Raw genomic sequence first — 6,000 nt, forward strand, 5'->3', positions numbered from 1 at the left:
TTGATTTCTGTATTAATTTGGTTCCGGGCACTCAGCCCATTTCTATTCCACCATATCGTATGACGCCACCTGAGTTGAAGGAACTGAAAGAGCAGTTGAAAGATTTTCTTGATAAGGGCTTCATTAAACCTAGTGTCTCACCCTAGGGTGCAGCTGTGTTGTTCGTGAAGAAGAAGGATGGGTCGATGAGGATGTGTATAGACTATCGACAGTTGAACAAAGTCACTATCAATAACAAGTATCCGTTGTCGAGGATTGATGACTTATTTGACCAGCTTCAGGGTGCCAAGGTGTTTTCGAAGATATATTTGAGGTTTGACTACCATCAGTTGAAGATTAGGGCATTTGATGTCCCTAAGACGACTTTTCGGACTCGGTATGGGCATTATGAGTTCCTCATGATGTCATTTAGGTTGACAAATGCCACAGCAACATTTATGGATTTGATAAACCGGGTGTTCAAGCCCTATTTGGATTCTTTTGTGATTGTATTCATTAATGATATCTTGATCTACTCCCGTAGTCGAGAGGAGCACGAGTAGCATCTTCGGATTGTACTTCAGACTCTGAGAGATAGCCAGTTATATGCTAAGTTTTCAAAGTGTGAGTTTTGGTTAGACTCGGTCACTAAGATTAAGGCAGTCTAGAATCGGCCTAGACCTACTTTAGCTATAGAGACCCGGAGTTTCCTAGGTTTGGCGGGTTATTATTGCCTGTTCGTCGAGGGGTTTTCATCTATAGCATCCCCGTTGACTAGATTGACCAAGAAGGGTGCCCTGTTCAAATGGTCGGACGAGTGTGAGTTGAGATTTCAGAAGCTCAAGACTGCTTTTACTACGATGCCAGTGTTGGTGTTGCCCACTGGTTCAGGATCTTACACAGTGTATTGTGATGCATCTCGTATTGGGATCGGTGCAGTATTGATGTAGGATGGTAGGGTGATTGTATACGCGTAGCGGCATTTGAAGGTTCATGAGAAGAATTACCTTGTTCATGACTTAGAGTTGGCATCCATTGTTAATGCGCTGAAGATTTTGAGGCATTATCTTTACGGCATGTCGTGTGAGGTATTCACGGATTACCAGAGTCTGCACTATTTGTTCAAACAAAAAGATCTCAGCTTGAGGCAGAAGAGATGGTTGGAGTTGTTGAAATACTATGATATCACCATTTTGTATCATCCCGGGAAGGCCAATGTGGTGGCCGATGCCTTAAGTAGAAAGGCTGTAAGTATGGGTAGCCTTTCTTATATCCTAGTTGGTAAGAGGCCGCTTGCTGCAAATGTTCATGTTTTGGCCAATCAGTTTGTGAGATTAGATATTTCGGAACCTAGCCGTGTTTTAGCTTGCACAGTCACTCGGTCTTCCTTGTATGAGCGCATCAGAGAGTGTGAGTATGATGATCCCCATTTGCTTGTCCTTAGGGACGTGGTGCGGCACGGTGGTGCCAAGCAGGTTGTTGTTGGAGATGATGGGGGTTTTTTTGTGGATGCAGGGTCGTATTTGTGTGCCCAATATAGATGGGCTTCGTGAGTTGATTCTTGAGGAGGCCCAAAGTTCCCGGTATTTTATTCATCCGGGGACCGCCAAGATATATTAGGACTTGCGGCAACATTATTGGTGGAGGAGGATGAAGAAGGATATAGTTGCATATGTAGCTGTCATGACCCAAAATCCAACTAGTCATGATGACACATAACCAAACCCGTCAGGTAAGCCAATTAACAACTATCCAATTTAATGAGATTTATTAAGAAAAATAATGATAATACAACTGCTTTTATACAAGAATTTTCCAAGGACTGGTAGTACAAATCACGAGCTTCTAAGTTTTAGAATTTACAAAGTTGGTATGAAATAAAGTACATCATTATCTGAAATATACATTAATAGATTAAAATTCTAAAGCTACCAAGATCGAGAGGCAGCTATGACCGGAACGCAGGTACATCTTCAAATCCGGCTCCGGCCGTGCACATCAACATCAACATCCAACATCTGCACGCAAGGTACAGAAGTGTAGTATGAGTACAACCGACCCCATGTACTCAATAAGTAACAAACCTAACCTTAGGTTGAAAGTAGTGACGAGCTGGGACAAGGGTCAGGGTCCAACTCCAATAACCAGCAACAGTTCATAACAATATGATAAAGATGGTACAAGAAATAATTCAGCTGGTTCACAGTTACGGAAAATAGGCATGCTTTTCAAGTATAACAGTAGATCTCAGACCTTTCATCGAAAACCTCAAAAGTATATGAATAAGTTTGAAACTGTGATTTTCCCAAAAACATTTCAACAATAAATAAGATGTTTCATTTTTCAGATAACACTAGGAAAATACATTTCTATGCCTACATGTCAATATACAGGTGAAATCATGATTGTCATCAAAGCCGGGTAGCATGAGGAAATGCATCTCTATGTCTGTATCTCAAGTACGCATGTCAAATGCAATGCATCGCAATGATGAACTCATGTACTCACATTCTCAGAGTACTCAATCTCAATATCTCGTATTCTCACTCATCATGCTCAATACTCAGCACACTCAGTCACTCAGTATTGTACAATACCTGTTGCGGCATGCAGCTCAATCTATATATAGCCATAAGGCTTGTTGCGGCGTGCAACCCGATCCACATATATATAGCCATAAGGCTTGTTGCGGCGTGCAACCCGATCCACATATATATAGCCATAAGGCTTGTTGCAGTGTGCAACCCAATCCACATATATATAGCCATAAGGCTTGTTGCGGCGTGCAACCCGATCCACATATATATAGCCATAAGGCTTGTTGCGGCGTGCAACCCGATCCACATATATATAGCCATAAGGCTTGTTGCGGCGTGCAACCCGATCCACATATACATATAGCCATAAGGCTTGTTGCGGCGTGCAACCCGATCTACATATATATATATATATATATATATATATATATATATATATATATATATATATATATATATATATATATATATATATAAAACTCACAACACGACACTCAGGCCCTAACTTAGTCGCCAATCTCTCCAGTCTTTCGGGCTCACAACGCTCATACTAAGCAGCCCTAATCGATGATACGAGATGTGACAATATACAATAACAGAGATTGAGATATTATATGAATGATGAATACGACTGAGTACATAACTGCAATCAAGCAAACAACTGAACAGTGAAGAACGACCACTGGGGGTCCCAATAGTGCCAGCATATAGCCTAAACATGATTTCTAGCATAAATTACAGCTCAAGTGCTCTAACACATAGTGTATGGTAAAAATGTTCAGATAAGATGGATACACAGTTCCATGGAATCGACTAAATCACAATTAACACGGTGCACACCCACACGCCTGTCACCTCAACATCAGTCACACAATATATAATTCGGGTTTTCATACCCTCAGCACTAAGTTTAGAAGTGTTACTTATAATGAACAAGCCAAATCCAATACCAAGCAAGCCAAGTGATGTTCCAAAAATGCCATTTCACGTGTACCGATCTCTGAACGTCTCGAAACTAGCCAAAAGCAACTCAAATACACCAAATAATGCCAAAGGAAACAAACCCAATCGATAAAGGTCAAATCTTTGATCAAAAGCCCAAAATCAACCCAAAAGTCCAACCCGTACCCGTACCCGCACCTCAGAACCCGACAAAACTCACAAAATCTGATAACCCATTAATTTACGAGTCCAACTATACTAGTTTCACCCAAATCCGACTCTGAATCGATGTTCAAAACTCAAAAACTCACTCTATGAAACTTTAGGCTAAAACCCCTAATTTCTCTATGAATTCATAATCCAATTATCAAAAATGAAGATAGAATCATGCAATATAATCACAAGTGAGTCAAGAATGCTTACCCTAAGTCACATGGTGAATTTTCTCTCCAAAGTCGCCCAAACCGAGCTCCAAAATCCCAAAATGTGAAATAAGAACCAAGACTTCAAAAATATAGTTCTGCCTAGCATTTCCGCATATGTGGTCACATTGTCGCATCTGCGACCACCGCCTTTGCGGTATCAATCTCGCTTCTACGAGAACCCCAGGACCTAGTTGGCACCACATCCGTGGAAACACTTTGCATCTGCATGACCGCAGATGTTGTTGTTGCAGTTGCATTAGGGGTGGGCATAAAATCCGAAAAACCGAATTCCAAACCGAATTAATTTGGTATTTCGGTTTTGATTTTTTCGGTATAATTCGGTATTACATTTTCGGTATAACAGTACGGTCCTCGGTATTATGATCTTGAAATTTCGGTATATCGAAATACCAAATTTTTAAAGAATTTATGTTGGACCTATACTGCCCAGCCCAACCCAATATGTTGTATCTGTAATTCTCTACACTGCCCTAGTGCCCAGCCCAACCCAATAAGGCCCAACTCTTACCCTATTTAGACTTTCCCTAGTTTCATTTCACTATAGGAAATTAGAAAGGGAGAAACAGAAACCTAACCTAAGAGAATAGAGATCGACTGTGACTGTGAGAGAGAACTCAGAGAAGTTAGAACCTCAGCGCGATAGAGACAAGTCAGACGACGTCACTGCGACTTCACGACCTCGGCGCCAGCGACTCTCAAGTGTGACTGCTGGTTTCCTCTTTTTTTACCTTTATTCTTCAATCTTCAACTCTTCAACAGGTTCATAACTTTTCATTCTTCAATCTTTAGTTTTTTTTATAATAATAGTTGTACTGTTGGAGAAGGAATGTTATTTTGAATTTTGGGGTATGAATTTTGATGTAGCTGTAGTATTGAGTTTTGGGGTATAATTTAAGACTAAGTTAATACTGCTGCTACTATTGCGCTGTTAGAGTCTCTGTTTTTTGTTTAATTTTGTTGCACTGTATTAAACTTGAATTGTAGTTATTTGTGAGTTAGGCAGAATTGTTTAAAGGTTTAAAGAAATTTCAAGTTTGACCGTAGTTGGGCTTTGTTGCTACCAGGTTCGGATTTTGGTTCTAGAACTTGGTATTAGTTCATTACTATATTTATGACTTGTCTGCAAAATTTAGTATAAAATGGAGTTGATTTGACGTGATTCAGACGTCCGGTTGTTAAAATAAAAGTTCTTAAGCTTCTTTGAAAATTTTATTTGTTTTGGTGTTCGATTCGTAGTTCTAGGTGTTATTTCAGTATTTTGATCGCGCAAGCAAGTTCGTATGATATTTTTGGACTTGTGTACATATTTGGGTTGGAGCCCGAGCGGCTCGAGTGAGTTTCAGATAGGCTACAAATATTTTTGAACTTAAGAAACTTCTGGTTTTTAACTTCTGCTGTCAGCTGGTGTGTCCTACTTCGGATCACGAAGATACTCCCGCGACCGCAAAGAGTTGTTGGGATTGGGGTGAATTTTTTTAATCGCGAACGCATAGGGCTTTGGACCTGGGGGGGGGGATTAGTGGTTTACTCTACGCGAACGCGAGCACTGGCTCGCGAATGCGAAGGCCTAGGGGAGCATCCTTCGCGAATGCGGGAGTGAACTCGCGTACGCGTAGGCCATTTAGGTCGTTGTGTATCGCGAACGCAGCAGGCCCTTCGCGAACGCGAAGAAGGCCTGACGCCCAAACCTTAAATATTTCCAAATACGGGATTTCACCCATTTTTCACCATCTTTTCATTAGAGCTCGGCCTAGAGGCGATTGGAAGAGAAAATTCATCATCCTTTCATAAGTTAGTATACTTTAACTTATTTTCTTCCATTTTCATCATCACCCATTAAATTCTAGCCTTAATCTTTGTCCTTTCATGGTAGAAAATTAGGGATTTGGGAAGAATTGGGGGATTTTGCAAATTTCGGATTTAGACCTCAAATTGAGGACGGATTTCGAAACTAATTATATAATCGGGCTCGGGGGTGAATGGGTAAATGAGTTTTGATCCGAATCTCGAGTTTTAACCAAGCGGGCCCGGAATTTACTTTTGTTGACTTTTTGGGAAAGGTGTAAAAATCTTAACTTTATGTATTGTAATTGAAT

The sequence above is a fragment of the Nicotiana tabacum genome, chromosome 19, assembly GCF_000715075.1.
Source record: "Nicotiana tabacum cultivar K326 chromosome 19, ASM71507v2, whole genome shotgun sequence".
Taxonomy (NCBI): domain Eukaryota; kingdom Viridiplantae; phylum Streptophyta; class Magnoliopsida; order Solanales; family Solanaceae; genus Nicotiana; species Nicotiana tabacum.